The sequence below is a fragment of the Ptychodera flava genome, chromosome 18, assembly GCF_041260155.1.
Source record: "Ptychodera flava strain L36383 chromosome 18, AS_Pfla_20210202, whole genome shotgun sequence".
NCBI classification, from domain to species: domain Eukaryota; kingdom Metazoa; phylum Hemichordata; class Enteropneusta; family Ptychoderidae; genus Ptychodera; species Ptychodera flava.
The window spans coordinates 27,387,824-27,409,143 of NC_091945.1; the positions used below are offsets into that span (position 1 = coordinate 27,387,824).

A 21,320-nucleotide genomic window follows, 5' to 3' on the forward strand; every position below is an offset into this window, starting at 1 on the left:
ACCTGTTGTGAAAGTAACTGGAGCAATTGTTTTGTTGTGGACATGCTTTCTGGATGGGCACTGAAACACTGTTCTGAGGGACATTGATGCACTGGACAAAGAACTGAAGTTACAAATGTAACTTTCAAATGATAAAAAAATTTCAGGAGGATAAAAATTCTCGATACAGCAACAGGAGTAAGTGGTTTCTATATGTGTTTCAAAGACATGAAATAGTCAGCCAAGTTTCACCATTACATACAGGGATGATATACACAGATTAAATATTCAAAGCTCTTCAGCAAAATACCAGACATGAAAATCTATTGTCACTACAATGAGCTAGCTCGATCAAAAAAGCATTCTGTCCTTCTTGAAGTCAATACACTTTGACGGAAAAGAGCAATTCACATCATCCCTACATCTGACACCCCTACGACTGGAACAATTTGGCATGACCCTGTAAACTCCACAAATGTAATAATCTCCACAAATGTAATATCAACCACAATTGTAATAAAATCAACCACAAATGTAACAAAACAGTCAACCATTAATGTAACAACCCGCAACCACAAATGTAATAAACAAATTAACCATAAATGTAATAAAACTCAACCATAAATGTAACAAACCTTGAACTTGCATATGTGATCATTTCTTTGTCATTACCCAAAGTAAATAATAACTTTATTAAGACTAGTGTAATGTTATTGCATACTTTCCTGAAACTAGGTTTTCTTTCAGAAACACAGAATCGAGTACATTGAGAACAATATGAGAAAACGGCGAGGTAGCGATCAAAGCGTTATATTGGAAGCGGAACAGCAGTTCTAGACACTGATAATCACATAATAAGGAAGCTTTAAAATAATTCGTCAACCAGTGATACCTCACAAAGTTTATGACAGATGACTCAGAACAAATAACAGAGAAATATACAACCTTATGACAGAAACTTACGACACAAAACATGTTGACGAGAACATATATTTCGATCTAGTAAAAAACAATACGAACACTACTTGAACACAGTAGAACAAAATTAGACATCCTAACATCCTCAGTGAAGGAACAAACATCAAGTGGGACAACATAGGAATACAGACAATCTATCGATTATTCCACACAATTTATCCACTGAAGATGAATTTGAGGCGACTGATTAAGAAAGTACGGCAAATTTAGAAAAAACGGCGTTAAATGATCTTAGTGTTATACAGTCTCCTCCACTCTGGAGTAGAGTCTGCACTGACGTTCAGATTACTGCTGTGTCTCGCCATGGCCGATCAGTTCTGTACACAAAATAGGGAAACGGAAAATACACTTTCAAATATACAAAACACACTAAACGCAAACAATTAAGATATGAATAATGTGTGGAGTTGCTTTCCTTATTACAAAGATAAATATTTAAGGGTTAATTCCTCAATTGCAACGACAAAATAGATTTATTACATTTATGGTTGACAAGTATTACATTTATGGGTGAGTTTTTATTACATTTATGGTTAGCATTTATTACAATTGTGGTTGGTGTTTTTATTACATTTATGGTTGATTTTTGTTACATTTATGGTTGATATTACATTTATGGGTGCACTTTATTACATTTATGGTTGATGTTACATTTATGGAGATTATTACATTTATGGAGGTTACAGACCCTACTTTTTTAGTCTTCACCACCGGTGGGCGAGTTTGCTTTGCTGAGTCAGAGAGACCTGTAAAATTCTACTTGTCCCCTAAAGCACACACATTTTATGATCTTTGTATATTACTGCTACATTATTTGTTTAACTGCAACAAATGGCTTGCCACAGCCACAGAGGGATTGCCAAAGCCCTGAAACTGTGCGGCCATTGATTGATCGAGTGTGCAAGGCATCATGGGAGATGCTGTGGCAACATCAGAGATATGCCCTAACCCTAACGCGTCTTGCCCAGCTGCGAATTCATTGCACGGTTCCCGATCAGCTCAAGATATATATGGGGACATTAAAAAGGCCGAGTAATAGGATTAAAGTTTGCTGATTTTCAGAGATAAATGCTTGAAGCACAATATCTCAACTGTGAAGGAGTGTGGCAGGTAAAAAACCACATCACTGGGAAAAACCATGTGTTCTGCATCAAGCCTTGATAGGTTTACCCATTCATGTCTTTAACGAGAAACAAGTTTAAGACATTTGGACCACCTTGCCTACATTCAAATGCTTTGCATCGGTGTTGACTTATCTGGCGTCTTTCTCTCGCCCTGTAATTGTCGAGGTTGCCTTCCATGCCCTGGGAAAAGTGGGGACAGGGTGGACCAACACCTCTGACACAAACCCCCCAATGTTTCTCTCTTCTTAGTATGACTGTGAGATATCCACTTTGCTAAAATCCAAATAATGAACAGCAAAACCCACCAAAGGAGAAAGTAAATAACTCATTCAGTCTAGGGCACTCACAGGATGAACAGAAACCTGATTTAATTATAAATATTACTTTAATCAGCTTTTGTTCCAAAACTGCACGCAATCAAAATCTCGCGTATGAAATGAGCAAAACGGGAAATTTCACTACTGCAGTGATGTCCTGATTCAGTCAAAACACTATGGATATTAACTATACGTTGATTTAACTGATCAAACTTTTCATATACATCCAATTTTTTAATAATGATACCACTTGAAGTAATCGATCTTGAATACACAAAACGTATGCTGTACTTTCACCTCGAAACGGTGAAATTGATGGCAACATTGTTCTGATTTCATGTTTCATGGACGTTTCTCTCTTTCAATAAATTACAGATTCTAAATCTCCCTGATCGCCTGTTGATGAAACTATCTTATGTATTACCAATATTTTTCCTCACCAATGTACCTAGATCACAAATCACACAACTAAAAACTAACTGAAAAAAAAAAAACCCTGATGATTTCCCACAATGAGCTATCATTTCATGAATTGTCGTCATCGCAAATTTGTTTCAAGTCTATGTGATTGGATTCCCCATGACAAGTACAGCGGGACAACATTAAACTTTAAACTAGGTGTTTAAAAAGTCGGTAGATTGATAATGCTTGAAAGATGACTTGTTATGTTTATGGGTTCAACAAAATACACAATTGGAAATGTCACAGTAATGTGACATTCATAGGTACACAATTAACAATGAATCTTGCGTGGTTTCAATTTCCCCCTTCACATGTTGCCATGGAAACCATAGTTTTTTTGTTCTTTGTACTCGGCCAGCGTGACCAAATCAATGTTTGATATTAATTATCTCTGTGATGGAATCACAAAAATGACTTTATTCAATTAGTTTTAATTTGCGTCTAAATCTACAGAATGGAAAGAAAATCATTAAGATGTGCTATTATGAATAGCCTTTCTCTCAATCCAGGGTGTCGCAAATTCACATTGCACTCCGGTGTTGTGATTAATTTAATCAAATCAAGACATGGCTTTTTTATGTGGGGATAATCAACACATTTAATAACATGAAACAAACGAAATGGATTATGTTCAAACCCATGTTCACTTATTCCAGTTATTCACCACCCTCATCAAGAACTGCTGAATTTTAACAGTTCTGATTAAATGCCGCTAAATCCCTGGATTTTTCCATTTTCAAAAACTTTTTTTTTTTTGAGATGATGGCGATAACCTGTGAAAGCTTGCACGTCATGTGAAATGATGTACGAAACAAATTAATGAACACCTACAATACCCGATGTTTAATCATAAATAAATTTGGGTAATAAAATTGAAACAATTTCATGAAGTCCACTGTCAGAACATGACCCCACAGTTTTCTCCTCATGGAACATTTATAGGACTTTCATTGTGAATAATATCTTTGCTTGTCTATGCCTCATGGGGGGGGGGGCACATTATTTCATTAATCATTCACAGGGAGGGGGCAGAGTGGCTCTATTTTTCCATGAATGGATGGAGACATCAGTCGACACGGCACGGGAATGGTTTCCATGGAAACCAGTGACTCAAGCTGCGCGAGGTCATTGCTTCATTGTGCAAAGTCGGCGGTATAACGATACTTGGCTTTTGATATTATTGAGACTAGATATTTTTTTCCCCTTCTCACCATTCGGTTGACTTTGTTTACATGTCGATTGATGTGTTATGCCGTCTTGTTTACAAAATACCATTTCGTTCAAAATTTGTGCCGGTTTATGATGTTTGCCATTATCTCGACTGCTTCCTATCGATAATTAATTTCAAAGGAGTTGTTGATCTTAATCGTTCATGGCATATACATCCGTCAAATCTAAACTACACTTCCACATAAACATTAAATGTATGCATTAATTAATCTTCATTACAACGGTTAATGTTGACATTTTAATACACAACAGAGATTGAAGTTTGAAAGACAGCACTGCGTACGTTATTAGAAATCTGCCATTTGAGCGTGATGGTCCACACGTACTCCTAGACTTCTGATTTCAGGCCCTAAATGTAATCTTGAAAGTCGATGAACTGCAGAACAATTTATCTGCATCGTGTCTTCAAAAAATGTGCACCACCCTCTTTTATGGCAAGCCCATAAGATGCCTTTTTTCACATTTCTCTCTCAAAATGACCATGAGATAACAGAAAGTCGCGGGGATGAAATAAAAATTCCATCGGTATCATGACTACAACTGTAGAAGAGATAGTTCTGGTATGTTATCAGTCCAAGTACTTCACTATTTTCCAGTCTTAAACAACCTTTTTCTCTTAACACTAACTCCGTAAAAAGGCAAATCCACACAAGAGTAACTCTTACAATTGTTTTGATAAAAATTCTGAGAGCATATATCCACTATCGCAAGGCCACATTGCACAGAACTATTTTGAGGCATTTAACAAACCCACATCAACATTTTTTTGCCCTAGTTTGCTCTCTGAGTGAATCAATTTTTCCAAAAATTGATGCTGCTTCGTGTGATACACTGAATTCACATATGCCAATTTTGTTCATGCGAGTATTAATATCTTGTTTTCGCTGATGCAGTTAATGATATATAATTCTATAAAAAGGTAAAACTGTGACTGAGTCTACTGAAAAACGGTGATGATAAGTCATATTCAGAGAAAGGTGCTATTTTTCTCAACTTTTAATATCTTTTGCCGCGAGTGCTTTTTACCAAAGCTGGTTTGCCGTTAATACTTCTCACAGGAAACTATTAAGGCACCACACAAGTTTTTACAATTTTTAATTCCACTTTTAGAGTGTCCTTCACACCTTGTAATCATCACGACGTGACATTCCACTGTAGCCATCAGATTGCGACATCCAGCGCCCACACCTGTCATGCCAAACTGAGACAATGGAAATGTTTCAATATATGAAATAAACAGCCTTCACAACAATGGGCTCAATGAAGCAAAGCCCTGGCGTATTGTGTCCAATGTTGTCAGATAAGTGCTCTTGATGTACAGTACAACATTGAACAAAGCAATGTCCGCTGACATGTTGTCGTCAGGATAATTACCGCGGACAGTATGGGCACAAACTTTTTAAGCTGTTGCCATGACAGGCCAACAAAACACTAATCTTTGAGAGGATTTTTGTAATAATGGATGCCTCAAGTGATAACAATGCACAAATTACACAACATCCGTTCTTATTAAAAATTCTGCAGCACTGAGTGAATTTCCCGGCAGGACAGGCTATTTCATCACAATTTGACCAGCAGTCCACTTCAGACACGCCCCATATGTTGGCCAAATCCACTCAAATTCTGGTATAGAGCTTACCATCACGAGCATGCAGTTTATTGAAAACTTGGAAATTCCACCATCAACACCAGGTGTTCCCATCGAGTGTGTCAAGAGTAAACAAGACCTGTATCGATATCCAATCCTGTTTTATTGATCTTGCAAAAAATATTGAGGAGCATACAATGTGACCCTCTTAAAACCTCTCTGCTGGGTAACAGACTCTGTAACTGGGAGTAACAAAATATTTGATCTCAAACAGTTGAATGATCTATATTCGGTCACCACTGTTAACTTTTTAACCATCCATGAGAAAGTATTCCCTACAAAAGCATTGCTTCTGAAATTGGTTTTACCCACAATACACTGCTAGTAGGTTTTACCCATGATGCATTGCAATGGCTGAGGTAATTTTGCAGCAATGCAAGACATAATGACCTGCAATCAAATAACATTCTAAATTTGTAGGGCACCTGACATCAGGGGAGTAGGTAGTCCCACATTGAGCTGATCACCCTAAAAGCCAAGACTAGACAGGTTTGTGACATCACTTGGAGCAACCCTTGGACAGAACAATCCAGAGAGATAGTGGCCATCGCATCAAATGCAGTCCTATGGTCTTTGTACATGTAGGCTTTAGCATATAGATGAAACTTGCTGCAAGATACTCCCCCCCCCCCCACCTCCCAGCCAATCTACTGATACATAGGATGGTTTTTATTACTACTCACTTGACGATCAGCCTGCAAGTGACGCAAAAATACTTGCATACACAAAATCAATTTTTCCCCAATTTTCCAACATTGTCAATATCATCACAGACAACAGAGGGGGAGATGTCTGCTTTGTCTGCTTGGCAAATCTTACAATGCTGGGCACACTGAGTTTCACCTCTGTCTCTCAGAAACTAAACATTTCCTGAGCATATCCACACTGGAAATGACTCTGTTGGCAGACTTGGAGAAAAACTTCACTGTAGGCCACAGCAGTGCAGATTTATATATACACACGTCGAAAAGGAGCTGTCTTTCTCCGGAACGTTATTGATGGCGTCAAAGTAAGGCTTACAAATGCGGCATGTGAATCTCGTCACGGCGAGGTCATCATGAATTTTCTTAACTTCCTGAACTGAAGAAACCCCATCCTAGCTTTCCTTGGAAAGACGTTCACTGCTGAAAGGGTTTTCCGTGGCAACGCCGGCACAATATCCCACACATTAATGGCAATGCGACACTGGCAATTTTTTTTATCTCTCCAGCTGAAACTAAATTTTGAAGCAATCGAAAACTGGGAACTGCCGGTTTTGATGTTACATCAGTCTAGGACAGTGTGAGTGACACATAAAAAAGCAGTGACTAGTTCTAAGGTGATCTGAAAATACAAACTCATTTTCTGAATGACATATACGAGAATACGTAAATTTAAATTTCAAGTTTTTAAAGATCACACCGCTGTTATTTTTGATGTATTTTACAATTTTAGTCGCATTCATAAATATGTATTTTGTTTGTTCTTCTTCAAAAGTTGGAAATGCTTTGTATTTGACTTCTCAAATAGTCTGTGTCTGAACGTGTACATTGTTAAATTGGTATTGTTGATAGCTAGATTTTAGACCAAGCTAGAATTCATTTGTCAATAGTAACATTGTATATTGAACACAACACAATGTGATCCAAAGCAGATAAAGAATTGTTTTCTGTCACAAAGATAATGAAAATATTGTCAAAAGTGCCAGATCCTGTCCATTTGAAAAACACATGTAACTTTGGATGCACAACAGCATGAGATAATGTTAGGAATCAGGATCTAGGGCTGTGAGATGTGAACAAGCTTGCACACATGAGCTGGACAGCATCACTTGGTGCAGTATCGTGTTATTTTATGAGAGTCTATATCGCACATTTACAAGGCAGAGTGACACTAATCAGGCTGAAATTGTGGCGTTCACATGCCCAGTCCGATAAGAACATACCACAACTGATGTGTTCATTGAGAGCAGTACACGCCTTCAAGATATCAGAGGGCCCCCACACTGTAAACAAACGTCACCTTAGCCTTGATTGTATGGCCTGATAACCATTTTTCCCACTGGCCAATGGAGCTGTCATCTTCTCTGGACTTAAATTACCCCATTTTAAATACTTGGGACACAATTACCTCACGACTCAACCTATCACCTGTTCATTCTTTCTGTCCATCTTTCCTGCCAAAACTATCATGAACAAGTTTTCTTCTCACATGTCGATATTGTCATCCAACCCATAATGCTTTGCTAACACCCTGCAGCAATCTTCATGTCATGCACATGCTATTTGTCAAAAATATGCTATGATATACTTATCAAAAAAATATCGCAAAAGACATAAATTGTGCTCTGGAAATAGGCTGGATTGAGAGAAAATGAGTGCAGTTTTGAATACCAGTAAAGCGTCAATACCCTTAAGAGTTCACTGTGATGTCAGGGCACATCAGGGTATCTATGTGGTTATCACTATCAAAACAGCTACCATATTTCTCTAAAGACAAAAAGTACAAAAGATAAACATTTTTTCTCCTTTCTGATTAAAAGATAAGTACATGTTTGTCATTTTCAATCAATCTAAAGGTTACATGAGCGGTGGGGGCTTCTTCAGATCACTTGCACTTTAAATTCCTGCCAGTTGTGTTATTCAATATTGACAAATTAACAAATTTTGCTCACAGCCCGACCATCTTCACATATCAGGCCCCATCCAATAATGCATATTAGGCATTGGTTGAAAAAGTTTCTATTTGTTTGATCCTTTAAAGGTTTATATCACCAAAAAAAAGGCAATTCAGGGCAATACCAGAAATTATCTGCCCTGGTGATAAGGTTGAATAAATGATAATTGCCTCAGAATTGATGTGCCCCATACCTGCCTTGCACAGTAGCAAAGAGTACTGTAGATATCCTTCACAAAGTCCAACTTCTTGGAGGGCAATAACTGAAATTATCAGCCCTATTGAATAGGGATAAGTAATAGCTAATTTCCTCAGAATTGGATGAGTACATAGTACCTCACAGAAAAGATATCGCGAACAAATTTCCATTACTTGGGAGGTAATGGCAGAACTAATGATAAGAACAAATAAAAGGCAATTTCCTGAGAATCAACGCGCCCAATAACTCCTTTACGCCGCGGTAAACAGATAAAATGGACAACAATTCCCGCTTCTCGGAATCTGAACACGAATCTGGAGCTAACCACCTGCATTTCCAAAAGAACACACGAGGATGGGCCTTTGGGTTTTCTCGTGATAAAAAACGCGCCTATAAAAACTGAAAACACAATCTCCACTTCACTGAAGTCAGCTGCAGTATCCCCGGAAGATTATCTTGCGGAGTTAAAAGGGAAGGACAACAGATGCTAGTCACTTCCGAGAGTCTAAAATCAGATTTCCCCCTTCATCAAATTTTAAAATCAGATTGCCCTGGCAACAAATAATTGATCTGAGGATTGACAATTTGTCCAAGGGGTGAAAGCGGTACACCCTAACTGTCTTACCAAAAGCATTTGAATTTGATGTTGTCATGGTGATTTTGGTGGTTTCGTGCCTCAGGGTTGGAGAAATTTTCTAAAAACGCTCTGAAATGTTACCTCATTTTCTTTGCCACCGGCAGTGAAATTGTTCTGAAGATTTCAAGAGTATAGATTAAAATCTAAAACACACTTCTGATGGCGGGAGTCTATGTGATCTCACGTAATCCATGAATAACAGAACCGCAATGCTCTTGCTCTCTCAAATCAAAGTTGTTCTACTTAGTCACTGAAACAGCAATACGCATTCACGATGCAATGCTCCCGTTCGGCGAGCATAACAGTCGAGCACTTTCCAATCACTTTTACATGTAATCAGCTGCCAAAACAGGTTGTAAAAACCTAAACTGACAAGTGTTGGACGTGCCCTATCAACAAACGCAAGCCTTGCTCTGAACCTTTCCACGACACGACTTTGGTGAATAACCAATTGTTTCCATCGGGGTGGATGGACCAAAACAATTCCAGACTGGAGGGGGTTGTTGTGAGGTTGAGCACAAGAGTACATACAGCAAACAGACAAACACACCCAGGTCAAGAACGCACCACGAACAAAGTCCAGCGTAATTGAAAACTTTACGAAAGATCAAAGGTTAAGTCTGAGCCGTAACTCCTGTCTTTGTAACAAGTTACATGCACTGAACAGTTAAACACTAGTGGAATGGATAACAGGCTGGAAGCAGTCTGCCAAAGGATATAAATCAGGCCTCCCGTACTGATACATTCCATAGTTTACAATTTTGTAGTGAAGTTGTAAACACATCTCTTTCACAATCCACAAACTGTCTTTACTGAGCAAAGATTAATTTCACCGATTTGGAGCTACATGTACAGTAAGCCACTAGTAAACCCTGATTTCACTCAGTCCTGTTGTAAATGAAGGCACAGCGCACTTTTCAGAATTCTTATATTTTCTTGCTGTACTACTAGCAATGCTTGAAAGGTCATAGTGGAAATAAACAATATTTTGGAGGTTGTGAGTTCATGTACAAAAGTGTAGATGGTTGCATTCTGTGGCTACCGAGTCAAGATGAAGAAAGAAATTGCAATGATTGTTCACAGACAAACAGTCTCAGTTCACTTAGGTTGGTACCCATTGACAATATCTGTCATTCATGACCAAAATGTTATGAATGCCCCTACCCACAGGTTTCCATGGAATTAGTTTGTAGCTCTGATTACTGTAAGTTTTTTGCGTATTTTCTATTCTTTCTGTTCTGTTTGTAAAAATACTGTTTCTTATCAATCTTGTCCCAATGTCTCATTTTCAACTTTTCATTGTACAGTGCCTGATATTATTGTTGACAACTGGCTTTCTGGTCCGCACTAGAATTTTTATTTGTCAATGATAACATGACCCACTGTACACAATGCATTGCATTTACCATTCCTATACAGTGTATTTGACAGCAATCAAGTCGGTAGAGGCAAAAACTGTCTTTGCCCAAGAAAACAAACATAATTCAGATGTTATCAAAAGTTACAGCAACTCTCCCTTTAAAGCTCATTAACTGTGTCTTTTTGCATTTTGTTTGCAAAAACAAACACAATCCAATCTTTGGAGAGACGTTTTGGATTCTGATTATTAAGCTGTACTGTCTTAGCAAACGTCACTGTTTCAATCCTTTATGATTGAGGTAGTCGAGTAAATTCAGATGCTCACTACACATATATGTGCGGCAGCCATATTTGAGTTGCAACTCCAAAATTATTTGGTTGTTAAAATCTAAACTGTGCATTTGTCGCCAATGTTTAAAGAACGGCCTTTATTCACTTTGGTAAGCACTTTCATATATATTACCTTTGATTTTAAACTATGTTATCCAAAAAAAGATGCAAACAGATGCAGCTAATGGGGCTTTAATTGACAAATTTCATGTGCTATTTGCAATAACTCTGTTCATGAGAACCTTTAATCCTAAATGATGAATATTTAGCTGACAATAGGTACTTTAGGGTGAACAATAATTGATGTAATACGGATGCATGGTAATCGTTAAGCCTGTATTATCTTTGTATTATTCAGAGCTTTTTGAGGGTGACCAGAAAAAAAAAATATACAGACGACGAGCATTCTCATGGGAATCACATGCCCATAGCGCCTGTGAAAATCTTTCAGCGGAATTGGACGCAGGGCTGTGATTTGTGAGAGCCTACTAAGGTTTCTGTGTGGGTGTTGGATGATGGACGCACAGAAGATGTCGCTTAGCTAATGGGATGAATGGAATCAGTGTGTGAGAGTTAGATGTGTAATATCATTGTTGCTAAGCTGATTTCCTGGACACGACATCAATTTTTATTTGATGGGGAAAGTCTACACTGCTGGCTTAATTTTTTTGACTGATGGAGAGCACACAAAGAGGATCAGATATTTTTTTATTTTTTTAATTTCAAAACAACCCACAAACTTCACTTCACAAGGTTTACCAGTTTTTGGAAGGTTAGAACCCTGACTGCTGCAAATATCAAACTGATCGGGGCTTAAAATCATTTCCAACGCTGCTGTCTTTGTCATGGAATCAGAAAGCGAGATTTCAGCGAGGCGGAAAAATTTGCAGCTTGATGCCGCATGACCCACTGTGCTGATTTTACCCCTCTTTTCATCCTCTGCAAAATTTCCGACCGAGACAAAAACAACGACAGCGCCAAATTAAAAAAGCCTGATGCGCAAGATGGACATTTTTAAACAGCACTATCTGAAAACCGAACAATTTCTGCTCGGAAGATTTGATCTCAAGTACACGGACGTTGAGTATTGAACGGCACTGCAAACACAAGAGGTTATCACATACATTTTGAGGTTACCACGTCAACAAGAAAGGACTCAGCAGATGATGTACTTCAAGCATAAAGATTTAAACCTCACACAAGATGAATGTCGCTAAAAAAATTACAATGGTAGCGTCAACACATTTGAATTTTTTTAAAAAGGGGGAAAAAAGATGAAAAACAGATGACAGCTGTCATGTGTGATAATTGTATGAATTATAAAAGGTGACAAAGTCATCATGATCATCATTACATGGTACTATACCTCTTATTTGTTCTGTCGTTCCCGCTGGGAGTTGAATAACGTAGGTCTAACTCTCCGAAGAGCGCTAATTATAGCCTGTATTTGCAAAACCTGATCCAAGCGCAAAGACTCAGCTATGGAGTGACATCAGAGGTGCTGTGTTTCTCAGCTTCTCTGATCAAATTTGGCAAAATCAAGACCTACAACCTCGGCTGAATACACGGTCAGGTACCACTGCCAGGCAGGTGGGAAAGGTGTGATAAAAACGGTGTGCTGCGGATCCTACAGAGAAACTGCACAGTTACCAAACACAACAGTCAGAAAGATTGTCATTCATGATCAAAGTTCCCTAGCATCTTCATGAAAATTCTTCGATTGTGTTTTATTTTGACGAAGCTTGGCCAATAAAGACGACATAAAATACTGACATTGCAAGAAGCTGTAGTCTCTCCACTCTTCATACGACAGATGGAATATTCCAAATGGTGTGCAGGGGAGTAAAGGGGGGAGTTTTAATGTGGTTCTTTCCATTTACAGATTACTGGATTAGGTCGCATTTCAATTTTCATATGTCGAAGGTTTCACTAAGTTTCCGCTCGGTAATCAAGATATGGACATCATTACAGAAACTGTCCATTAGAAAAGTCGTCACATCATCCATTACAGCCATTTCCCTAATGTCCCTCTCTCTCTACATCCATTATTTTTCCTTACTTTTACCCTTGAATTCCCATCCCCCCCCTCTATCAAAGTATGAAATCACAGCGTCTTCAGTATTTGTCAATCTTAACAACATATCTTGAAGGAAAATTCACAAAAGCCCTGTAAATACAACCTGAATTGAAATGTACACCCACCTTGTGTTTGAAACATATGGTTTTAACATATTAGCAGAGCACAATACGTTTTGACGTCAGAGAGAAGACAGCTTGAGGGCAGTACAAATTCTGCTTTCCTGTTCGCTAGCTCTTGTTAATAGACCCTTACTCTGAATATTTTTTCCCCCATGAAACTTAGCGCATGACCTTCTATATTTCATACAAATTTTAAAGGTTAGTATCTCCATAAAAAGATACTTTTGTTCTGAAAATGACTTTCCCTTATATTCTGCCATTATCGAGAACATGACGGAAATGTAGTCCAAAAATTGAGTCACACTGCTTGGGCGTAATATCAACTACAAAATCACTATTCTTTCATGTTTAGTGTTGTTTGGTGTACAACAATACACTTTTAAGTTTTGTCATATTTTTTTTACCATGTTGAAATTTGTTGACAGTTTGTATTGCACCTACAACATCTCTGAAAATATCAGAAACGCTATACTAGTTTAAAACGAGTACCAACGGTGAGTGTCACTTTGACAGTTAAACGATGTTTAGACTCTTGATGAGCACTGAACAGCAAGCATGTGAGAATTATCAAAATCAAACAGATCAGGTAGCAAGATCTGAGCACATCAGAAATCTGACAAAAGGCACGAGAAATTTACCTTCCAGAAGGTCAAGGCGGCATGGGGATGATTATCAAAACACAGCGCACAGAATAGCTTTGCACATATTCCCCTATCAGGCTGAGATAAAGAGATTTGCTGCACCAAACGATAAGAGATTTCAGATTTATTTTCCTTTTACCTGCAATCACTTACTGTGATATGATCTCAGTCTCTGAGTGCATATTGCTGTTGGAATGGGGTCAAGATCACACAGATCGATGGTTACACCACAGAACTTTGCAACCCAAATATTTTGAATCCATTTCTGTCCATATTTCATTCTGTCCTTGAGTCGCGGAAGCCCCTTGCTCTTCACATATCTTGAGAAATTTATTTCACATGAACCAGGGCATTGTCATTCACACGGGGGATAGGTAAATTACACTTGAACACAGCACATGAAAATTTGCTAGAAAACAAAGTTCATTGACCTTTTCTTTCAACTATACTTTTGAGAGTGATTGGGGCAGAGGAGATGTCATGGGCATAGCTCATGTGAAACAAAACAGTAGCTGTATGTTGCGTTGATGTAACAACATGTAAGTATCTACGATCACATGATGACTGAATCTAATCTCTTTGTTTTTCAGGTCCCCCAGGAACAGACCTGAGTCATGTGTGCACTGACAGTGACATCATAGTAATAACAGTGGCTGAGGTAGAGTGGGTGTTTGGGTTGGCCTATTGAGGTGGGCCAGCTTAGTTGACCCATCAACCTAATGCACACACACACACACACACACACTGAGGTCTGTACAGAAAAAACGCCAGCTCCATTTTTCTTTGCTAATCGCACACATCCATCTGAACCAACCTACCCACCCCTACCCTTATGAAACATCTTGCATCCTCTCCTTTTTTTGTGGGAAAATTTCTAATCAGTGTTATTATCATGACAGTTGAGAGGGTGCAAATAGTGCCCCTTGTTGACAAGATAGGTAAATATTGGTCAGGGTGATTGAGCCCTACTTTGTTGTTGTTGGTCGCCATGCCTTCAGATCAGGACTCTATCCAGATTACTTATCTTACAATGTACAAACAACAGAGTTCACCTTGATATCTCTATGATGCAACTCAACGTTTTAGTCTTGACCTTTGACTGGGGGAGGAGGAGGAGGAGGTTACGTGCCCAAACATATGTTTCCTCAAAACACCCATATACAGCAAACACAGCGACAATGGTGTCCATTTTGTTTCAAAGCATGGCACTACTCCTATCCTGGACCTAACAGCAGTTTTCTACCAGCAGGAGTCCGCTCTTTCCGCATGCAAATGACATTTGTAATTCACTATGACATTTTCCGTGAATACAGGATATTATCAAAGTGAGCGTCTGTGTTGAATAAAAAGCAGTTACAATATCTTTTTAACATTGTGAACAAAAATTTACAAATGAAGAACTTTGGAAACAAACAAAATATCTGTGCCTTCATAAACCTCTCTCTTCCATGGGATTTAATTTTCTATCTACATCTGTTTGATATAGATGATATTTGGTCAACACTGATGTTGGGTAAATCATAGGCGTGTGCACTCTAATATGGCCAAGATAGTTAGGCACTGCATCTGCGGGACAAAAAAAAATCTGAGCTCGCTTACCTGGAGGGAACTTGTATCAATCTGTGAATGCTTGGTTGGCAGATTGCTTCAGGAGAAGTGTCTTGGGTGCAGTATCTGGAACAGAAAGAAATTTAGCGAAAGGTTGAGACCAATGCTTGATGCTGGCTTGCCCTGGCGATTGTGGAATTGTGCCTCGGAAAATAAAAAGGCTGTCGGAACGGCTAATGCAACTGGAGGAGCATCAGTCGACGTCGCTGTGCCTGGAATTTTTTTTTCCCACACTGACTGACTTCCTGACGCGATAATGGCTATTCAACTGAACATCAGTCTGCGAAATTTTTTTTTTTTTCTTTTTTCTATTATTAATTATTTATTCCCCTAATGACAAACTGCCGTCGTTATGACACAGAGAGCAGAATTTCTGGAGACGCAGTAACTACAGCTACCGCTCAGACACTAGCGACAGCAGCCGCCCAATTTCCTGTGCACGGCAAGACCGCCTGACGTTGCAGATGACATTTTACGACAAAAAGCCGCATTTGCTTAATCAAGCGCGACCAGAAATTTCTTTTGTTGCTCTCTAAGAAACAGATGTACTAAGAAAATGGGTGAACAACATTGTACACAATCAAACACTCCAGTTAATTATTGATGTCAGGTGGCAGGACTTTTCAAGTGGAGCGAAAATATGAGAAACATTTGGGTCCCTGTACTCTACACAGCAGCACAATTTGCAACATTATAGTTATTTTAACCAATCATGTCATTAGTCAATCTATACATCAATCACTTGATATTATAAATGGCTGTTCTGGCTAATATTTTTGTTTCTTTGACAACTAGATTGATGGCATGCCCATTACGAATGCTTTTCTTGAGTAATATTTCTGTGTGCCAATGAACAATTACACATCGCTGCAAATATAAGCTGAGAACAGTAACGCAGTCTTGTATCGTCTATGACTGCGGGGCACAGTGAACTGTGAGAACCTTTCTATATTGTCATGAAATGTCATGTTCCTTTCCTGCTTGGGTTTTTGTTCTGTGGATGAGATGTGACATTTTTTGACAGAATTCATTCAAACATCTGACGGAAAGGAATACAGCTGCCCTCTGAAAGCCTCCACTCTGCAAATCTATTGATATACACTTTAACCTCCCCCCCATTTCTCTGTGTAATATTCCTACCACACCATACAAAATGATGGGGTCATACTAAAGATTTGTTGTAGACAGGTAGAAGACTGTTTTCTGCTTAATGCCAGCTAGTGGATTCATTTAACAAAAGCAACCAACAGCCTTACAAAAAATTCCTCGTAGAAAATCAAATTTCCAATCATTATCCAAGACATTTTTATATACTATTTTATAATGCACCTGTTATCCTTATTCTTGTACTAGACTGGTGTGTACTCACACATTTTTCTAAACATCCATGTTTTTCACTACTAGCTTTGATTATGCATGCTTATTTTTCTCAATAGAAGTAATTTTGTTATTTTCATGACTGTATGAAATGAATATATACACTACACGTATGTATATACTTGAAGTTCAAGGAACACTGTGAGCAGTATATGTGTCATGAAAAAGCTCTCTCACTTTTGTATTTTCTGCAGTCTCACTTCGTATTTTTTCTGCATTTCATTACTTTTTGAACTGGGAGTTTTTTCCCCGTTCAGTTTGATGAGGGTACATTTTAAGAATACAGAAAACACAATTATCACCAGTGAAGAGAATGTCATAAACATGTTGCTTTTCAACTCTCGTTTTTTTACCGTTATTTTGTCCTACTCATCTCTGAAGTCAGTGATGCTTCACGTAACTACGCTATCCCACCGTACCTGGAGTACGGCATTTGGAATCTCTACAGTCCATTAATTGGCTTAATGCTCGTCCACTAAAAAGCCTGTGCAAGCATTATAATGGTCCACACATGTAAGAATTGACCATCAATGATTGAATAACTAAATGGGTTAGGGCCAACAGTAAGGGATTTCTAATTTCTCTTTTCCACTTTCTTCGATGACATTGCTTTTTACACAAAAACTTTCCGATTGAAACATTCATGCAGCATTTCCTATTTGACCATTTTAAAACACCTCTGGAGATTTTTAATTGGTCCAGTGACTGTAAAAAGCCCTGTTTTCCTTCAAGGGAATTCTATATCATGAAAGGGAAAAGGACCTTGCAAAAAGAGAAACGGTGACTGCACCTGTGTCCCGAGTACCCTGGCTGAGACCCACAGTCATTATGGCTAGACTAGCCTGTGTTCGGGATTTCTTAATTGACTGTAATTGCGAAAAATGGCTAGAGCTAATACACGGTAGATCGCGAACCTGCTGGAACTGCTTCCACCGACCGTGCACGCTTCAGCAGATTTTGAACCATTTACGAGGATGTTAGGGGTGTTTACAGACACGACTCTACCTCTGATATGACCGGGTGTAACCTTATAATGGTATCCATATGATGCTGACAAAAATTGGTTTTAATGGCTGTTATTGTTGTCAGATCTCTGGAGTAAGTTGATTTATTAGGTGAAGTGGCAATAGGCCCCACAGTGTTCATACGAAATGTACATATATGCTAATGAGACTGCAAAGGATGACGAATTGGGCCTTTAAAAAATTTGCTGCACGGAACAAAAGTAGATTTATGATCGATTGTTTTCTGTTGGGTAAATATCAACATCACTCTAATACTGACAGTGCGTTATATATTGGTTGCAATAAGCTCACCATTCCAAATATCATGAGGGTCAGTGGCAATTGAAATAATGGAGATGAAACAGATCAACATTGTGATTCAAGTCACAGCTGGAAATAAAATGATACCAGGCACTGTCCACGCACTGTGTTGTGTGCAGCATGTCAAAACGGTGTATTCACTGGTGAGGAATAATAAACAAGTTCTGTAGGGTTGGGTGTTTCCCTAACGCATAATGTGCTCTGAATACTTTTTTTTCATATTTTGTATGAAATAATTTCAGTTGGATATGTTCCAATGGCAGCGCTCATTCATTTTGGGTAGTTTTGAGCTACACAGCGTACAACTGTGTATAGACTTGTTACAAGCATGATTGAATAAGCGATTTATTGATAATGGTAAATCACCACTGAAAGGAGTTAATTTTCAAATGATGGCACATCTCTTGGCCTCCAGCCACTGAGACGAGCAAGCTGATATCTGCACCACTGGGATGTTTGAACACAATCCAATTTTATCTGTGTCAGTTTTCATGGTGGCTTCGCTGAAATTAATTTAGTTTTTTCCTTTGGAAAATTGTCGAGTACTGCACATCACATTATACAATGGGTGATGGTTTACTCGTATTTTTGCGCTCAGGTGATAAAAATTTGTGCCAATCTAAATAAATTCACAACAGAGAAGTACTACCCCAATCATGTAACAAGTCATTGTCAATGACATAGTCCCCACTTGTAATAGGAGTATTAGTCTTGATGGGGCAGGGAAATGAGGTCATTAAGAAGTATCACTGGAGTGTATATGTTCAGATCTATGGACACATAGGTCTATGTCATTGTTCCCAATTTGAAACAAGAGGCATGTATAAGTTATGGTTCTAAATCAGGAAAAAAGATCAGACCTCTAGTTGTATTGGCCAGCCAAGAAATACATATGTGCATAATAAATGAGGTACAAGATGTGACATCTTAAGGTCTATTATCCTATCAAAATCAAAGCGTAAAGAACTTGTGGTTACGAGATATGCATATATATGCATATTGAAGGTCAAAGGTCATCAAGGTCACGTGACATTTTGAAAAAAAAAACAACATTGTATTGCTAATTAATCCATATATGCCAAATTCAGACCTCCAGCTCTATTGGCTTGGCCACAATTATATATGGGCATAATTAACGAGGTTAAGCATGTGTTGTCATAAGTTCTTCCAACCTACTCAATATAAAGGACATAGCACTTGTGGTTACTTATTTACTGACATTATCGTGTATTGTAGGTATAAGGTTATCGAGGTCACATGACATTTTGTCAAAAAATTTCTATCCTATAGTCTATCCCTATATACTAAAAATTGTACATTTACCTCTATTGGCTTGCTCAAAATAAGATATGCACATAATTAATGAGGTACAATATGTGGCGTCATAAGGTGTCCCATCATACCAAATATGAAGGGTGTAGCATTAATGGTTCCTGAGTTATGGACAAATATGTATATTTGAGGTCAAAGGTCACCGAGGTCACATGACATTTTGTCAAAAAAATTGTATTGCTAAGTTATCCCTACATACCAAAAATCATACCTCTAGCTCTATTGGCTCGCTCAAAATTAGATATGCACATAATTAATGAGGAACAATATGTGGCGTCATAAGCTGTCCCATCATACCAAATATGAAGGGTCTAGCACTTGTGGTTACTGAGTTATGGACAAATATGTATATTTGAGGTCAAAGGTCACCAAGGTCACGTGACATTTTGTCAAAAAAATTGTATTGCTAAGTTATCCATATATACCAAAAATCAGACCTCTAGCTCTATCGGCTCGCTCAAAATTAGATATGCGCATAATTAATGAGGTAAAATATGTGGCGTCATAAGGTGTCCCTTCATACCAAATATGAAGAGTGTAGCACTTGTGGTTACTGAGTTATGCACAAATATGTATATTTGAGGTCAAGGGTCATTGAGGTCACGTGACATTTTGTCAAAAAAATTGTATTGCTAAGTTATCCCTACAAACCAAAAATCAGACCTCTGGCTCTATTGGCTCGCTCAAAATTAGATATGCACATAATTAATGAGGAACAATATGTGGCGTCATAAGCTGTCCCATCATACCAAATATGAAGGGTGTAGCATTAGTGATTACTGAGTTATGGACACAGGGAAAGACACTTATTTTTTTATCCACTTGCCCTTCGGGCAAGTGGGGGTTCAGTTCACTTGCCCGAATTGGAAAACCACTTGCCCAGTATAATTACGTGTTTGAAAAAAGCTAAAACATTGGTTTTTTATTTCACTCACTTTATTTTGAAAATTATGTTATCATGAGAAAATGTCAGACATTCTCATAGGGTTCTCTTCACACTTCTCAGCGTGCTGGATGGCTCATTTATATTCCATTAATTACTAAAGCCCCATTACCTGTATCTTTTAGCATTCTTTATGTGATTTTACTTCTGAACTAAAACAAGTTTTTTGAATTTGCTCTTTGAGGGGTTGGAATACAAGTATTGTTAACTGCCCAGTGAGACTGCATGTGCAATTTTGAACAAGAAAAATAATAAATATGTGCCCAAATGTAAAATGGCACGCCATGCAAATATAGCAAAAACCAGTGTACACCGTGCATATATGCATTTGAATATTCACGGAAACAACAGAGTAGTCCAATGTAATGCATAGTGTTGAATGTTTTCAACTGGGACATGCTTTGTTTTCTTTTTAGTATGGTGGGAAATCATAATAACGGTTACAATGTAAATTTACTTGTCCAATTTTTCACTAAAGAATGTTTTGTAAAGCAGTAAAAGACTATAAGCTTATCCTGTAAATGGGTAGAATTTAAAGAAAACCAGAGAAAATAGGAAGCCTTTTTAGGTCAACAAATTTCAAGATTTACAGCTAGTGGGGCTTTCATATTCATAGAAAAAATTCTAACAGTTCATATGTTTGTATGTTTACTTTCTTGGGGCTTAATGTACAAATAATAACAGCCATTTCAATTGTACCTTCAAGGTCTTTTTGCTTTTAAAAGTTTTAACTTATCTATACAGAAAGAAAAAATCTGTAGCTATAAAGGAATGTTTTGAAGCTTCTGAAAAATAATGTACTTCTTTGTCATGTTTTTACTGCGTTATATCATACACCAGCCCTATAAAGTTTGAATTGCCATTGCACTATACCAGTATCCTATGTTTTTCTAATAACCTAGGTGGTCTTATTATTGCTCATGCGCAGACTAAATAGAATTAAAACCAACAACCTAAGGCGTCGGTGTTTTTCAATG

General features: G+C 38.0%; 1 protein-coding gene across 7 annotated transcripts in view; it reads right to left on the reverse strand.

The window, feature by feature from the left end:
- LOC139117281 (poly(rC)-binding protein 3-like) overlaps positions 1–21,320 on the reverse strand; it is a 101,239-nt gene that overhangs the window by 45,609 nt on the left and 34,310 nt on the right. For 6 of the 7 annotated variants that reach the window (XM_070680250.1, XM_070680247.1, XM_070680243.1 and 3 more), the window contains one exon: positions 15,358–15,432. The gene's annotated coding sequence lies outside the window, so the exon portion shown is untranslated. Of the gene's footprint in view, positions 1–12,284; positions 12,425–15,357; positions 15,433–21,320 lie in introns of those variants that run through there. The other variant, XM_070680242.1, reaches the window with a different exon arrangement.